We start from the raw sequence: 18,246 nt of genomic DNA, 5'->3' as shown, positions 1-18,246 counted from the left end.
CTCTAGGACGCATATTTAAGGAGATATGGGCAAAAGAAGTTTTTCATATAAAAATTTCAATTTTTTTAGGTTTTGGGTGGATTTTTCAATTTTTTGGGGGTGGTCACGAATTAAAGTCCTTTTCTCTCAAGGCGCTTAGTTTAGGAGAAGTTTTTCATATAAAAATTTATTATTTTTTAGGTTTTGGGTGGATTTTTCAATTTTTTTGGGGGTGGTCACGAATTAAAGTCCTTTTCGCTCTAGGACGCATATTTAAGGAGATATGGGCAAAAGAAGTTTTTCGTATAAAAATTTCAATTTTTTTAGGTTTTGGGTGGATTTTTCAATTTTTTGGGAGTGGTCACGAATTAAAGTCCTTTTCGCTCTAGGACGCTTAGTTTAGGAGATATGGGCAAAAGAAGTTTTTCATATAAAAATTTCAATTTTTTTAGGTTTTGGGTGGATTTTTAAATTTTTTGGGAGTGGTCACGAATTAAAGTCCTTTTCGCTCTAGGACGCTTGGTTTAGGAGATATGGGCAAAAGAAGTTTTTCATATCAAAATTTTAATTTTTTTAGGTTTTGGGTGGATTTTTCAATTTTTTGGGAGTGGTCACGAATAAAAGTCCTTTTCGCTCTAGGACGCATATTTAAGGAGATATGGGCAAAAGAAGTTTTTCATATAAAAATTTCAATTTTTTTAGGTTTTGGGTGGATTTTTCAATTTTTTGGGGGTGGTCACGAATTAAAGTCCTTTTCGCTCTAGGACGCATATTTAAGGAGATATGGGCAAAAGAAGTTTTTCATATAAAAATTTCATTTTTTTTAGGTTTTGGGTGGATTTTTCAAGTTTTTAGGGGTGGTCACGAATTAAAGTCCTTTTCGCTCTAGGACGCTTAGTTTAGGAGATATGGGCAAACGAATTTTTTCATATAAAAATGTATTTTTTTTAGGTTTTGGGTGGATTTTTCAATTTTTTGGGGGTGGTCACGAATTAAAGTCCTTTTCGCTCTAGGACGCATATTTAAGGAGATATGGGCAAAAGAAGTTTTTCATATAAAAATTTCAATTTTTTTAGGTTTTGGGTGGATTTTTCAATTTTTTGGGGGTGGTCACGAATTAAAGTCCTTTTCGCTCTAGGACGCTTAGTTTAGGAGATATGGGCAAAAGAAGTTTTTCATATAAAAATTTAAATTTTTTTAGGTTTTGGGTGGATTTTTCAATTTTTTGGGGGTGGTCACGAATTAAAGTCCTTTTCGCTCTAGGACGCATATTTAAGGAGATATGGGCAAAAAAAGTTTTTCATATAAAAATTTCAATTTTTTTAGGTTTTGGGTGGATTTTTCAATTTTTTGGGGGTGGTCACGAATTAAAGTCCTTTTCGCTCTAGGACGCTTAGTTTAGGAGATATGGGCAAAAGAAGTTTTTCATATAAAAATTTCAATTTTTTTAGGTTTTGGGTGGATTTTTCAATTTTTTGGGGGTGGTCACGAATTAAAGTCCTTTTCGCTCTAGGACGCATATTTAAGGAGATATGGGCAAAAGAAGTTTTTCGTATAAAAATTTCAATTTTTTTAGGTTTTGGGTGGATTTTTCAATTTTTTGGGAGTGGTCACGAATTAAAGTCCTTTTCGCTCTAGGACGCTTAGTTTAGGAGATATGGGCAAAAGAAGTTTTTCATATAAAAATTTTAATTTTTTTAGGTTTTGGGTGGATTTTTCAATTTTTTGGGGGTGGTCACGAATTAAAGTCCTTTTCGCTCTAGGACGCATATTTAAGGAGATATGGGAAAAAGAAGTTTTTCATATAAAAATTTAAATTTTTTTAGGTTTTGGGTGGATTTTTCAATTTTTTGGGGGTGGTCACGAATTAAAGTCCTTTTCGCTCTAGGACGCATATTTAAGGAGATATGGGCAAAAGAAGTTTTTCATATAAAAATTTCAATTTTTTTAGGTTTTGGGTAGATTTTTCAATTTTTTGGGGGTGGTCACGAATTAAAGTCCTTTTCGCTCTAGGACGCTTAGTTTAGGAGAAGTTTTTCATATAAAAATTTATTATTTTTTAGGTTTTGGGTGGATTTTTCAATTTTTTTGGGGGTGGTCACGAATTAAAGTCCTTTTCGCTCTAGGACGCATATTTAAGGAGATATGGGCAAAAGAAGTTTTTCGTATAAAAATTTCAATTTTTTTAGGTTTTGGGTGGATTTTTCAATTTTTTGGGAGTGGTCACGAATTAAAGTCCTTTTCGCTCTAGGACGCTTAGTTTAGGAGATATGGGCAAAAGAAGTTTTTCATATAAAAATTTCAATTTTTTTAGGTTTTGGGTGGATTTTTAAATTTTTTGGGAGTGGTCACGAATTAAAGTCCTTTTCGCTCTAGGACGCTTGGTTTAGGAGATATGGGCAAAAGAAGTTTTTCATATCAAAATTTAAATTTTTTTAGGTTTTGGGTGGATTTTTCAATTTTTTGGGAGTGGTCACGAATAAAAGTCCTTTTCGCTCTAGGACGCATATTTAAGGAGATATGGGCAAAAGAAGTTATTCATATAAAAATTTCAATTTTTTTAGGTTTTGGGTGGATTTTTCAATTTTTTGGGGGTGGTCACGAATTAAAGTCCTTTTCGCTCTAGGACGCTTAGTTTAGGAGTTATGAGCAAAAGAAGTTTTTCATATAAAAATTTAAATTTTTTTAGATTTTGGGTGGATTTTTCAATATTTTGGGGGTGGTCACGAATTAAAGTCCTTTTCGCTCTAGGACGCTTAGTTTAGGAGATATGGGCAAAAGAAGTTTTTCATATAAAAATTTCAATTTTTTTAGGTTTTGGGTGGATTTTTCAATTTTTTGAGGGTGGTCACGAATTAAAGTCCTTTTCGCTCTAGGACGCTTAGTTTAGGAGATATGGGCAAAAGTTTTTCATACCAAAATTTCAATTTTTTTAGGTTTTGGGTGGATTTTTCAATTTTTTGGGGGTGGTCACGAATTAAAGTCCTTTTCGGTCTAGGACGCATATTTAAGGAGATATGGGCAAAAGAAGTTTTTCATATAAAAATTTCAATTTTTTTAGGTTTTGGGTGGATTTTTCAAGTTTTTAGGGGTGGTCACGAATTAAAGTCCTTTTCGCTCTAGGACGCTTAGTTTAGGAGATATGGGCAAAAGAAGTGTTTCATATAAAAATTTAATTTTTTTAGGTTTTGGGTGGATTTTTCAATTTTTTGAGGGTGGTCACGAATTAAAGTCCTTTTCGCTCTAGGACGCATATTTAAGGAGATATGGGCAAAAGAAGTTTTTCATACAAAAATTTAAATTTTTTTAGGTTTTGGGTGGATTTTTCAATTTTTTGGGGGTGGTCACGAATTAAAGTCCTTTTCGCTCTAGGACGCTTAGTTTAGGAGATATGGGCAAACGAATTTTTTCATATAAAAATGTATTTTTTTTAGGTTTTGGGTGGATTTTTCAATTTTTTGAGGGTGGTCACGAATTAAAGTCCTTTTCGCTCTAGGACGCATATTTAAGGAGATATGGGCAAAAGAAGTTTTTCATACAAAAATTTAAATTTTTTTAGGTTTTGGGTGGATTTTTCAATTTTTTGGGGGTGGTCACGAATTAAAGTCCTTTTCGCTCTAGGACGCTTAGTTTAGGAGTTATGAGCAAAAGAAGTTTTTCATATAAAAATTTCATTTTTTTTAGATTTTGGGTGGATTTTTCAATATTTTGGGGGTGGTCACGAATTAAAGTCCTTTTCGCTCTAGGACGCTTAGTTTAGGAGATATGGGCAAAAGTTTTTCATACCAAAATTTCAATTTTTTTAGGTTTTGGGTGGATTTTTCAATTTTTTGGGGGTGGTCACGAATTAAAGTCCTTTTCGGTCTAGGACGCATATTTAAGGAGATATGGGCAAAAGAAGTTTTTCATATAAAAATTTCAATTTTTTTAGGTTTTGGGTGGATTTTTCAAGTTTTTAGGGGTGGTCACGAATTAAAGTCCTTTTCGCTCTAGGACGCTTAGTTTAGGAGATATGGGCAAACGAATTTTTTCATATAAAAATGTATTTTTTTTAGGTTTTGGGTGGATTTTTCAATTTTTTGGGGGTGGTCACGAATTAAAGTCCTTTTCGCTCTAGGACGCATATTTAAGGAGATATGGGCAAAAGAAGTTTTTCATATAAAAATTTCAATTTTTTTAGGTTTTGGGTGGATTTTTCAATTTTTTGGGGGTGGTCACGAATTAAAGTCCTTTTCGCTCTAGGACGCTTAGTTTAGGAGATATGGGCAAAAGAAGTTTTTCATATAAAAATTTCAATTTTTTTAGGTTTTGGGTGGATTTTTCAATTTTTTGGGGGTGGTCACGAATTAAAGTCCTTTTCGCTCTAGGACGCATATTTAAGGAGATATGGGCAAAAAAAGTTTTTCATATAAAAATTTCAATTTTTTTAGGTTTTGGGTGGATTTTTCAATTTTTTGGGGGTGGTCACGAATTAAAGTCCTTTTCGCTCTAGGACGCTTAGTTTCGGAGATATGGGCAAAAGAAGTTTTTTATATAAAAATTTCAATTTTTTTAGGTTTTGGGTGGATTTTTCAATTTTTTGGGGGTGGTCACGAATTAAAGTCCTTTTCGCTCTAGGACGCATATTTAAGGAGATATGGGCAAAAGAAGTTTTTCATATAAAAATTTCAATTTTTTTTTAGGTTATGGGTGGATTTTTCAATTTTTTGAGGGTGGTCACGAATTAAACTCCTTTTCGCTCTAGGACGCTTAGTTTAGGAGATATGGGCAAAAGAAGTTTTTCATATAAAAATTTCAATTTTTTTAGATTTTGGGTGGATTTTCCAATATTTTGGGGGTGGTCACGAATTAAAGTCCCTTTCGCTCTAGGACGCTTAGTTTAGGAGATATGGGCAAAAGAAGTTTTTCATATAAAAATTTATTTTTTTTAGGTTCTGGTGGATTTTTCAATTTTATGGGGGTGGTCACGAATTAAAGTCCTTTTCGCTCTAGGACGCATATTTAAGGAGATATGGGCAAAAGAAGTTTTTCGTATAAAAATTTCAATTTTTTTAGGTTTTGGGTGGATTTTTCAATTTTTTGGGAGTGGTCACGAATTAAAGTCCTTTTCGCTCTAGGACGCTTAGTTTAGGAGATATGGGCAAAAGAAGTTTTTCATATAAAAATTTTAATTTTTTTAGGTTTTGGGTGGATTTTTCAATATTTTGGGGGTGGTCACGAATTAAAGTCCTTTTCGCTCTAGGACGCATATTTAAGGAGATATGGGCAAAAGAAGTTTTTCATATAAAAATTTCAATTTTTTTAGGTTTTGGGTGGATTTTTAAATTTTTTGGGGGTGGTCACGAATTGAAGTCCTTTTCGCTCTAGGACGCTTCGTTTAGGAGATATGGGCAAAAGAAGTTTTTCATATAAAAATTTCAATTTTTTTAGGTTTTGGGTGGATTTTTCAATTTTTTGGGGGTGGTCACGAATTAAAATCCTTTTCGCTCTAGGACGCATATTTAAGGAGATATGGGCAAAAGAAGTTTTTCATATAAAAATTTCAATTTTTTTTAGGTTTTGGGTGGATTTTTCAATTTTTTGATGGTGGTCACGAATTAAAGTCCTTTTCGCTCTAGGACGCTTAGTTTAGGAGATATGGGCAAAAGAAGTTTTTCATATAAAAATTTCATTTTTTTTAGATTTTGGGTGGATTTTCCAATATTTTGGGGGTGATCACGAATTAAAGTCCTTTTCGCTCTAGGACGCTTAGTTTAGGAGATATGGGCAAAAGAAGTTTTTCATATAAAAATTTATTTTTTTTAGGTTTTGGTGGATTTTTCAATTTTTTGGGGGTGGTCACGAATTAAAGTCCTTTTCGCTCTAGGACGCATATTTAAGGAGATATGGGCAAACGAAGTTTTTCGTATAAAAATTTCAATTTTTTTAGGTTTTGGGTGGATTTTTCAATTTTTTGGGAGTGGTCACGAATTAAAGTCCTTTTCGCTCTAGGACGCGCAGTTTAGGAGATATGGGCAAAAGAAGTTTTTCATATAAAAATTTTAATTTTTTTAGGTTTTGGGTGGATTTTTCAATATTTTGGGGGTGGTCACGAATTAAAGTCCTTTTCGCTCTAGGACGCATATTTAAGGAGATATGGGCAAAAGAAGTTTTTCATATAAAAATTTAAATTTGTTTAGGTTTTGGGTGGATTTTTCAATTTTTTGGGGGTGGTCACGAATTAAAGTCCTTTTCGCTCTAGGACGCTTAGTTTAGGAGATATGGGCAAAAGAAGTTTTTCATATAAAAATTTAATTTTTTTTAGGTTTTGGGTGGATTTTTCAATTTTTTGGGGGTGGTCACGAATTAAAGTCCTTTTCGCTCTAGGACGCATATTTAAGGAGATATGAGCAAAAGAAGTTTTTCATATAAAAATTTCAATTTTTTTAGGTTTTGGGTGCAATTTTCAATTTTTTGGGGGTGGTCACGAATTAAAGTTCTTTTCGCTCTAGGACGCATATTTAAGGAGATATGGGCAAAAGAAGTTTTTCATATAAAAATTTCAATTTTTTTAGGTTTTGGGTGGATTTTTCAATTTTTTGGGGGTGGTCACGAATTAAAGTCCTTTTCGCTCTAGGACGCTTAGTTTAGGAGATATGGGCAAAAGAAGTTTTTCATATAAAAATTTAAATTTTTTTAGATTTTGGGTGGATTTTTCAATATTTTGGGGGTGGTCACGAATTAAAGTCCTTTTCGCTCTAGGACGCTTAGTTTAGGAGATATGGGCAAAAGAAGTTTTTCATATAAAAATTTCAATTTGTTTAGGTTTTGGGTGGATTTTTAAATTTTTTGGGGGTGGTCACGAATTAAAGTCCTTTTCGCTCTAGGACGCATATTTAAGGAGATATGGGCAAAAGAAGTTTTTCATATAAAAATTGCAATTGTTTTAGGTTTTGGATGGATTTTTAAATTTTTTGGCGGTGGTCACGAATTAATGTCCTTTTCGCTCTAGGACGCTTAGATTAGGAGATATGAGCAAAAGAAGTTTTTCATATAAAAATTTCAATTTTTTTAGGTTTTGGGTGGATTTTTCAAGTTTTTAGGGGTGGTCACGAATTAAAGTCCTTTTCGCTCTAGGACGCATATTTAAGGAGATATGGGCAAAAGAAGTTTTTCATATAAAAATTGCAATTGTTTTAGGTTTTGGTGGATTTTTCAATTTTTTGGGGGTGGTCACGAATTAAAGTCCTTTTCGCTCTAGGACGCATATTTAAGGAGATATGGGCAAAAGAAGTTTTTCGTATAAAAATTTCAATTTTTTTAGGTTTTGGGTGGATTTTTCAATTTTTTGGGAGTGGTCACGAATTAAAGTCCTTTTCGCTCTAGGACGCTTAGTTTAGGAGATATGGGCAAAAGAAGTTTTTCATATAAAAATTTTAATTTTTTTAGGTTTTGGGTGGATTTTTCAATATTTTGGGGGTGGTCACGAATTAAAGTCCTTTTCGCTCTAGGACGCATATTTAAGGAGATATGGGCAAAAGAAGTTTTTCATATAAAAATTTAAATTTGTTTAGGTTTTGGGTGGATTTTTAAATTTTTTGGGGGTGGTCACGAATTAAAGTCCTTTTCGCTCTAGGACGCTTAGTTTAGGAGATATGGGCAAAAGAAGTTTTTCATATAAAAATTTAAATTTTTTTAGGTTTTGGGTGGATTTTTCAATTTTTTGAGGGTGGTCACGAATTAAAGTCCTTTTCGCTCTAGGACGCATATTTAAGGAGATATGGGCAAAAGAAGTTTTTCATATAAAAATTTCAATTTTTTTAGGTTCTGGGTGGATTTTTCAATTTTTTGAGGGTGGTCACGAATTAAAGTCCTTTTCGCTCTAGGACGCTTAGTTTAGGAGATATGGGCAAAAGAAGTTTTTCATATAAAAATTTCAATTTGTTTAGGTTTTGGGTGGATTTTTAAATTTTTTGGGGGTGGTCACGAATTAAAGTCCTTTTCGCTCTAGGACGCATATTTAAGGAGATATGGGCAAAAGAAGTTTTTCATATAAAAATTGCAATCGTTTTAGGTTTTGGGTGGATTTTTAAATTTTTTGGCGGTGGTCACGAATTAATGTCCTTTTCGCTCTAGGACGCTTAGTTCAGGAGATATGAGCAAAAGAAGTTTTTCATATAAAAATTTCAATTTTTTTAGGTTTTGGGTGGATTTTTCAAGTTTTTAGGGGTGGTCACGAATTAATGTCCTTTTCGCTCTAGGACGCATATTTAAGGAGATATGGGCAAAAGAAGTTTTTCATATAAAAATTGCAATTGTTTTAGGTTTTGGTGGATTTTTCAATTTTTTGGGGGTGGTCACGAATTAAAGTCCTTTTCGCTCTAGGACGCATATTTAAGGGGATATGGGCAAAAGAAGTTTTTCGTATAAAAATTTAAATTTTTTTAGGTATTGGGTGGATTTTTAAATTTTTTGGGAGTGGTCACGAATTAAAGTCCTTTTCGCTCTAGGACGCTTAGTTTAGGAGATATGGGCAAAAGAAGTTTTTCATATAAAAATTTTAATTTTTTTAGGTTTTGGGTGGATTTTTCAATTTTTTGGGAGTGGTCACGAATTAAAGTCCTTTTCGCTCTAGGACGCTTAGTTTAGGAGATATGGGCAAAAGAAGTTTTTCATATAAAAATTTTAATTTTTTTAGGTTTTGGGTGAATTTTTCAATTTTTTGGGGGTGGTCACGAATTAAAGTTCTTTTCGCTCTAGGACGCATATGTAAGGAGATATGGGCAAAAGAAGTTTTTCATATAAAAATTTCAATTTTTTTAGGTTTTGGGTGGATTTTTCAATTTTTTGGGGGTGGTCACGAATTAAAGTCCTTTTCGCTCTAGGACGCTTAGTTTAGGAGATATGGGCAAAAGAAGTTTTTCATTTAAAAATTTCAATTTTTTTAGGTTTTGGGTGGATTTTTCAATTTTTTGGGGGTGGTCACGAATTAAAGTCCTTTTCGCTCTAGGACGCATATTTAAGGAGATATGGGCAAAAGAAGTTTTTCATATAAAAATTTCAATTTTTTTAGGTTCTGGGTGGATTTTTCAATTTTTTGAGGGTGGTCACGAATTAAAGTCCTTTTCGCTCTAGGACGCTTAGTTTAGGAGATATGGGCAAAAGAAGTTTTTCATATAAAAATTGCAATTTGTTAGGTTTTGGGTGAATTTTTAAATTTTTTGGCGGTGGTCACGAATTAAAGTCCTTTTCGCTCTAGGACGCTTAGTTTAGGAGATATGAGCAAAAGAAGTTTTTCATATAAAAATTTCAATTTTTTTAGGTTTTGGGTGGATTTTTCAAGTTTTTAGGGGTGGTCACGAATTAAAGTCCTTTTCGCTCTAGGACGCTTAGTTTAGGAGATATGGGCAAAAGAAGTGTTTCATATAAAAATTTAAATTTTTTTAGATTTTGGGTGGATTTTTCAATTTTTTGAGGGTGGTCACGAATTAAAGTATTTTCGCTCTAGGACGCATATTTAAGGAGATATGGGCAAAAGAAGTTTTTCATATAAAAATTTAAAATTTTTTAGGTTTTGGGTGGATTTTTAAATTTTTTGGGGGTGGTCACGAATTAAAGTCCTTTTCGCTCTAGGACGCTTAGTTTAGGAGATATGGGCAAAAGAAGTTTTTCATATAAAAATTTCAATTTTTTTAGGTTTTGGGTGGAATTTTCAATTTTTTGGGGGTGGTCACGAATTAAAGTCCTTTTCGCTCTAGGACGCATATTTAAGGAGATATGGGCAAAAAAATTTAAATTTTTTTAGGTTTTGGGTGGATTTTTAAATTTTTTGGGGGTGGTCACGAATTAAATTCCTTTTCGCTCTAGGACGCATATTTAAGGAGATATGGGCAAAAGAAGTTTTTAAATAAAAATTTATTTTTTTTTAGGTTTTGGGTGGATTTTTCAATTTTTTGGGGGTGGTCACGAATTAAAGTCCTTTTCGCTCTAGGACGCATATTTAAGGAGATATGGGCAAAAGAAGTTTTTCGTATAAAAATTTCAATTTTTTTAGGTTTTGGGTGGATTTGTCAATTTTTTGGGAGTGGTTACGAATTAAAGTCCTTTTCGCTCTAGGACGCTTAGTTTAGGAGATATGGCCAAAAGAAGTTTTTCGTATAAAAATTTTAATTTTTTTAGGTTTTGGGTGGATTTTTCAATTTTTTGGGGGTGGTCACGAATTAAAGTCCTTTTCGCTCTAGGACGCATATTTAAGGAGATATGGGCAAAAGAAGTTTTTCATATAAAAATTTCAATTTTTTTTAGGTTTTGGGTGGATTTTTCAATTGTTTGGGGGTGGTCACGAATTAAAGTCCTTTTCGCTCTAGGACGCTTAGTTTAGGAGATATGGGCAAAAGAAGTTTTTCATATAAAAATTTCAATTTTTTTAGGTTTTGGGTGGATTTTTCAATTTTTTGGGGGTGGTCACGAATTAAAGTCCTTTTCGCTCTAGGACGCATATTTAAGGAGATATGGGCAAAAGAAGTTTTTCATATAAAAATTTCAATTTTTTTAGGTTTTGGGTGGATTTTTCAATTTTTTGAGGGTGGTCACGAATTAAAGTCCTTTTCGCTCTAGGACGCTTAGTTTAGGAGATATGGGCAAAAGAAGTTTTTCATATAAAAATTTTAATTTTTTTAGGTTTTGGGTGGATTTTTCAATATTTTGGGGGTGGTCACGAATTAAAGTCCTTTTCGCTCTAGGACGCATATTTAAGGAGATATGGGCAAAAGAAGTTTTTCATATAAAAATTTAAATTTGTTTAGGTTTTGGGTGGATTTTTAAATTTTTTGGGGGTGGTCACGAATTAAAGTCCTTTTCGCTCTAGGACGCTTAGTTTAGAAGATATGGGCAAAAGAAGTTTTTCATATAAAAATTTAATTTTTTTTAGGTTTTGGGTGGATTTTTCAATTTTTTGGGGGTGGTCACGAATTAAAGTCCTTTTCGCTCTAGGACGCATATTTAAGGAGATATGGGCAAAAGAAGTTTTTCATATAAAAATTTAAATTTTTTTAGGTTTTGGGTGGAATTTTCAATTTTTTGGGGGTGGTCACGAATTAAAGTTCTTTTCGCTCTAGGACGCATATTTAAGGAGATATGGGCAAAAGAAGTTTTTCATATAAAAATTTAAATTTTTTTAGGTTTTGGGTGGATTTTTCAATTTTTTGGGGGTGGTCACGAATTAAAGTCCTTTTCGCTCTAGGACGCATATTTAAGGAGATATGGGCAAAAGAAGTTTTTCATATAAAAATTTCAATTTTTTTAGGTTTTGGGTGGAATTTTCGATTTTTTGGGGGTGGTCACGAATTAAAGTTCTTTTCGCTCTAGGACGCATATTTAAGGAGATATGGGCAAAAGAAGTTTTTCATATAAAAATTTAAATTTTTTTAGGTTTTGGGTGGATTTTTCAATTTTTTGGCGGTGGTCACGAATTAAAGTCCTTTTCGCTCTAGGACGCTTAGTTTAGGAGATATGGGCAAAAGAAGTTTTTCATATAAAAATTTCAATTTGTTTAGGTTTTGGGTGGATTTTTAAATTTTTTGGGGGTGGTCACGAATTAAAGTCCTTTTCGCTCTAGGACGCATATTTAAGGAGATATGGGCAAAAGAAGTTTTTCATATAAAAATTGCAATTGTTTTAGGTTTTGGGTGGATTTTTAAATTTTTTGGCGGTGGTCACGAATTAAAGTCCTTTTCGCTCTAGGACGCTTAGTTTAGGAGATATGAGCAAAAGAAGTTTTTCATATAAAAATTTCAATTTTTTTAGGTTTTGGGTGGATTTTTCAAGTTTTTAGGGGTGGTCACGAATTAATGTCCTTTTCGCTCTAGGACGCATATTTAAGGAGATATGGGCAAAAGAAGTTTTTCATATAAAAATTGCAATTGTTTTAGGTTTTGGTGGATTTTTCAATTTTTTGGGGGTGGTCACGAATTAAAGTCCTTTTCGCTCTAGGACGCATATTTAAGGGGATATGGGCAAAAGAAGTTTTTCGTATAAAAATTTCAATTTTTTTAGGTTTTGGGTGGATTTTTCAATTTTTTGGGAGTGGTCACGAATTAAAGTCCTTTTCGCTCTAGGACGCTTAGTTTAGGAGATATGGGCAAAAGAAGTTTTTCATATAAAAATTTTAATTTTTTTAGGTTTTGGGTGGATTTTTCAATTTTTTGGGAGTGGTCACGAATTAAAGTCCTTTTCGCTCTAGGACGCTTAGTTTAGGAGATATGGGCAAAAGAAGTTTTTCATATAAAAATTTTAATTTTTTTAGGTTTTGGGTGAATTTTTCAATTTTTTGGGGGTGGTCACGAATTAAAGTTCTTTTCGCTCTAGGACGCATATTTAAGGAGATATGGGCAAAAGAAGTTTTTCATATAAAAATTTCAATTTTTTTAGGTTTTGGGTGGATTTTTCAATTTTTTGGGGGTGGTCACGAATTAAAGTCCTTTTCGCTCTAGGACGCTTAGTTTAGGAGATATGGGCAAAAGAAGTTTTTCATATAAAAATTTCAATTTTTTTAGGTTTTGGGTGGATTTTTCAATTTTTTGGGGGTGGTCACGAATTAAAGTCCTTTTCGCTCTAGGACGCATATTTAAGGAGATATGGGCAAAAGAAGTTTTTCATATAAAAATTTCAATTTTTTTAGGTTCTGGGTGGATTTTTCAATTTTTTGAGGGTGGTCACGAATTAAAGTCCTTTTCGCTCTAGGACGCTTAGTTTAGGAGATATGGGCAAAAGAAGTTTTTCATATAAAAATTGCAATTTGTTAGGTTTTGGGTGGATTTTTAAATTTTTTGGCGGTGGTCACAAAAAAATTTAAAAATCGCTCTAGGACGCTTAGTTTACGAGATATGAGCAAAAGAAATTTTTCATATAAAAATTTCAATTTTGTTAGGTTTTGGGTGGATTTTTCAAGTTTTTAGGGGTGGTCACGAATTAAAGTCCTTTTCGCTCTAGGACGCTTAGTTTAGGAGATATGGGCAAAAGAAGTGTTTCATATAAAAATTTAAATTTTTTTAGATTTTGGGTGGATTTTTCAATTTTTTGAGGGTGGTCACGAATTAAAGTATTTTCGCTCTAGGACGCATATTTAAGGAGATATGGGCAAAAGAAGTTTTTCATATAAAAATTTAAAATTTTTTAGGTTTTGGGTGGATTTTTAAATTTTTTGGGGGTGGTCACGAATTAAAGTCCTTTTCGCTCTAGGACGCTTAGTTTAGGAGATATGGGCAAAAGAAGTTTTTCATATAAAAATTTCAATTTTTTTAGGTTTTGAGTGGAATTTTCAATTTTTTGGGGGTGGTCACGAATTAAAGTCCTTTTCGCTCTAGGACGCATATTTAAGGAGATATGGGCAAAAGAAGTTTTTCGTATAAAAATTTAAATTTTTTTAGGTTTTGGGTGGATTTTTAAATTTTTTGGGGGTGGTCACGAATTAAATTCCTTTTCGCTCTAGGACGCATATTTAAGGAGATATGGGCAAAAGAAGTTTTTAAATAAAAATTTATTTTTTTTTAGGTTTTGGGTGGATTTTTCAATTTTTTGGGGGTGGTCACGAATTAAAGTCCTTTTCGCTCTAGGACGCATATTTAAGGAGATATGGGCAAAAGAAGTTTTTCGTATAAAAATTTCAATTTTTTTAGGTTTTGGGTGGATTTGTCAATTTTTTGGGAGTGGTTACGAATTAAAGTCCTTTTCGCTCTAGGACGCTTAGTTTAGGAGATATGGGCAAAAGAAGTTTTTCATATAAAAATTTCAATTTTTTTAGGTTTTGGGTGGATTTTTCAATTTTTTGGGGGTGGTCACGAATTAAAGTCCTTTTCGCTCTAGGACGCATATTTAAGGAGATATGGGCAAAAGAAGTTTTTCATATAAAAATTTAAATTTTTTTAGGTTTTGGGTGGAATTGTCAATTGTTTGGGGGTGGTCACGAATTAAAGTCCTTTTCGCTCTAGGACGCTTAGTTTAGGAGATATGGGCAAAAGAAGTTTTTCATATAAAAATTTCAATTTTTTTAGGTTTTGGGTGGATTTTTCAATTTTTTGGGGGTGGTCACGAATTAAAGTCCTTTTCGCTCTAGGACGCATATTTAAGGAGATATGGGCAAAAGAAGTTTTTCATATAAAAATTTCAATTTTTTTAGGTTTTGGGTGGAATTTTCGATTTTTTGGGGGTGGTCACGAATTAAAGTTCTTTTCGCTCTAGGACGCATATTTAAGGAGATATGGGCAAAAGAAGTTTTTCATATAAAAATTTAAATTTTTTTAGGTTTTGGGTGGATTTTTCAATTTTTTGGGGGTGGTCACGAATTAAAGTCATTTTCGCTCTAAGACGCATATTTAAGGAGATATGGGCAAAAGAAGTTTTTCGTATAAAAATTTCAATTTTTTCACGAATTAAAGTCCTTTTCGCTCTAGGACGCTTAGTTTAGGAGATATGGGCAAAAGAAGTTTTTCATATAAAAATTTTAATTTTTTTAGGTTTTGGGTGAATTTTTCAATTTTTTGGGGGTGGTCACGAATTAAAGTTCTTTTCGCTCTAGGACGCATATTTAAGGAGATATGGGCAAAAGAAGTTTTTCATATAAAAATTTCAATTTTTTTAGGTTTTGGGTGGATTTTTCAATTTTTTGGGGGTGGTCACGAATTAAAGTCCTTTTCGCTCTAGGACGCTTAGTTTAGGAGATATGGGCAAAAGAAGTTTTTCATATAAAAATTTCAATTTTTTTAGGTTTTGGGTGGATTTTTCAATTTTTTGGGGGTGGTCACGAATTAAAGTCCTTTTCGCTCTAGGACGCATATTTAAGGAGATATGGGCAAAAGAAGTTTTTCATATAAAAATTTCAATTTGTTTAGGTTTTGGGTGGATTTTTAAATTTTTTGGGGGTGGTCACGAATTAAAGTCCTTTTCGCTCTAGGACGCATATTTAAGGAGATATGGGCAAAAGAAGTTTTTCATATAAAAATTGCAATTGTTTTAGGTTTTGGTGGATTTTTCAATTTTTTGGGGGTGGTCACGAATTAAATTCCTTTTCGCTCTAGGACGCATATTTAAGGAGATATGGGCAAAAGAAGTTTTTCATATAAAAATTTAAATTTGTTTAGGTTTTGGGTGGATTTTTAAATTTTTTGGGGGTGGTCACGAATTAAAGTCCTTTTCGCTCTAGGACGCTTAGTTTAGGAGATATGGGCAAAAGAAGTTTTTCATATAAAAATTTTAATTTTTTTAGGTTTTGGGTGGATTTTTCAATAATTTGGGGGTGGTCACGAATTAAAGTCCTTTTCGCTCTAGGACGCATATTTAAGGAGATATGGGCAAAAGAAGTTTTTCATATAAAAATTTAAATTTGTTTAGGTTTTGGGTGGATTTTTAAATTTTTTGGGGGTGGTCACGAATTAAAGTCCTTTTCGCTCTAGGACGCTTAGTTTAGGAGATATGGGCAAAAGAAGTTTTTCATATAAAAATTTAATTTTTTTTAGGTTTTGGGTGGATTTTTCAATTTTTTGGGGGTGGTCACGAATTAAAGTCCTTTTCGCTCTAGGACGCATATTTAAGGAGATATGGGCAAAAGAAGTTTTTCATATAAAAATTTAAATTTGTTTAGGTTTTGGGTGGATTTTTAAATTTTTTGGGGGTGGTCACGAATTAAAGTCCTTTTCGCTCTAGGACGCTTAGTTTAGGAGATATGGGCAAAAGAAGTTTTTCATATAAAAATTTTAATTTTTTTAGGTTTTGGGTGGATTTTTCAATAATTTGGGGGTGGTCACGAATTAAAGTCCTTTTCGCTCTAGGACGCATATTTAAGGAGATATGGGCAAAAGAAGTTTTTCATATAAAAATTTAAATTTGTTTAGGTTTTGGGTGGATTTTTGAATTTTTTGGGGGTGGTCACGAATTAAAGTCCTTTTCGCTCTAGGACGCTTAGTTTAGGAGATATGGGCAAAAGAAGTTTTTCATATAAAAATTTAATTTTTTTTAGGTTTTGGGTGGATTTTTCAATTTTTTGGGGGTGGTCACGAATTAAAGTCCTTTTCGCTCTAGGACGCATATTTAAGGAGATATGGGCAAAAGAAGTTTTTCATATAAAAATTTCAATTTTTTTAGGTTTTGGGTGGAATTTTCAATTTTTTGGGGGTGGTCACGAATTAAAGTTCTTTTCGCTCTAGGACGCATATTTAAGGAGATATGGGCAAAAGAAGTTTTTCATATAAAAATTTAAATTTTTTTAGGTTTTGGGTGGATTTTTCAATTTTTTGGGTGTGGTCACGAATTAAAGTCATTTTCGCTCTAAGACGCATATTTAAGGAGATATGGGCAAAAGAAGTTTTTCGTATAAAAATTTAAATTTTTTTAGGTTTTGGGTGGATTTTTCAATTTTTTGGGAGTGGTCACGAATTAAAGTCCTTTTCGCTCTAGGACGCTTAGTTTAGCAGATATGGGCAAAAGAAGTTTTTCATATAAAAATTTTAATTTTTTTAGGTTTTGGGTGAATTTTTCAATTTTTTGGGGGTGGTCACGAATTAAAGTTCTTTTCGCTCTAGGACGCATATTTAAGGAGATATGGGCAAAAGAAGTTTTTCATATAAAAATTTCAATTTTTTTAGGTTTTGGGTGGATTTTCCAATTTTTTGGGGGTGGTCACGAATTAAAGTCCTTTTCGCTCTAGGACGCTTAGTTTAGGAGATATGGGCAAAAGAAGTTTTTCATACAAAAATTTAAATTTTTTTAGGTTTTGGGTGGATTTTTCAATTTTTTGGGGGTGGTCACGAATTAAAGTCCTTTTCGCTCTAGGACGCATATTTAAGGAGATATGGGCAAAAGAAGTTTTTCATATAAAAATTTCAATTTTTTTAGGTTCTGGGTGGATTTTTCAATTTTTTGAGGGTGGTCACGAATTAAAGTCCTTTTCGCTCTAGGACGCTTAGTTTAGGAGATATGGGCAAAAGAAGTTTTTCATATAAAAATTTCAATTTGTTTAGGTTTTGGGTGGATTTTTAAATTTTTTGGGGGTGGTCACGAATTAAAGTCCTTTTCGCTCTAGGACGCATATTTAAGGAGATATGGGCAAAAGAAGTTTTTCATATAAAAATTGCAATTGTTTTAGGTTTTGGGTGGATTTTTAAATTTTTTGGCGGTGGTCACGAATTAATGTCCTTTTCGCTCTAGGACGCTTAGTTTAGGAGATATGAGCAAAAGAAGTTTTTCATATAAAAATTTCATTTTTTTTAGGTTTTGGGTGGATTTTTCAAGTTTTTAGGGGTGGTCACGAATTAAAGTCCTTTTCGCTCTAGGACGCATATTTAAGGAGATATGGGCAAAAGAAGTTTTTCATATAAAAATTGCAATTTGTTAGGTTTTGGGTGGATTTTTAAATTTTTTGGCGGTGGTCACGAATTAAAGTCCTTTTCGCTCTAGGACGCTTAGTTTAGGAGATATGAGCAAAAGAAGTTTTTCATATAAAAATTTCAATTTTTTTAGGTTTTGGGTGGATTTTTCAAGTTTTTAGGGGTGGTCACGAATTAAAGTCCTTTTCGCTCTAGGACGCTTAGTTTAGGAGATATGGGCAAAAGAAGTGTTTCATATAAAAATTTAAATTTTTTTAGATTTTGGGTGGATTTTTCAATTTTTTGAGGGTGGTCACGAATTAAAGTATTTTCGCTCTAGGACGCATATTTAAGGAGATATGGGCAAAAGAAGTTTTTCATATAAAAATTTAAAATTTTTTAGGTTTTGGGTGGATTTTTAAATTTTTTGGGGGTGGTCACGAATTAAAGTCCTTTTCGCTCTAGGACGCTTAGTTTAGGAGATATGGGCAAAAGAAGTTTTTCATATAAAAATTTCAATTTTTTTAGGTTTTGGGTGGAATTTTCAATTTTTTGGGGGTGGTCACGAATTAAAGTCCTTTTCGCTCTAGGACGCATATTTAAGGAGATATGGGCAAAAGAAGTTTTTCGTATAAAAATTTAAATTTTTTTAGGTTTTGGGTGGATTTTTAAATTTTTTGGGGGTGGTCACGAATTAAATTCCTTTTCGCTCTAGGACGCATATTTAAGGAGATATGAGCAAAAGAAGTTTTTCATATAAAAATTTCAATTTTTTTAGGTTTTGGGTGGATTTTTCAAGTTTTTAGGGGTGGTCACGAATTAAAGTCCTTTTCGCTCTAGGACGCTTAGTTTAGGAGATATGGGCAAAAGAAGTGTTTCATATAAAAATTTAAATTTTTTTAGATTTTGGGTGGATTTTTCAATTTTTTGA

This window comes from Haematobia irritans, chromosome 4 (genome assembly GCF_050003625.1).
Source record: "Haematobia irritans isolate KBUSLIRL chromosome 4, ASM5000362v1, whole genome shotgun sequence".
Taxonomy (NCBI): domain Eukaryota; kingdom Metazoa; phylum Arthropoda; class Insecta; order Diptera; family Muscidae; genus Haematobia; species Haematobia irritans.
The sequence above is the reverse complement of the archived record's forward strand: the minus strand, read 5'-3'. Positions refer to the sequence as shown.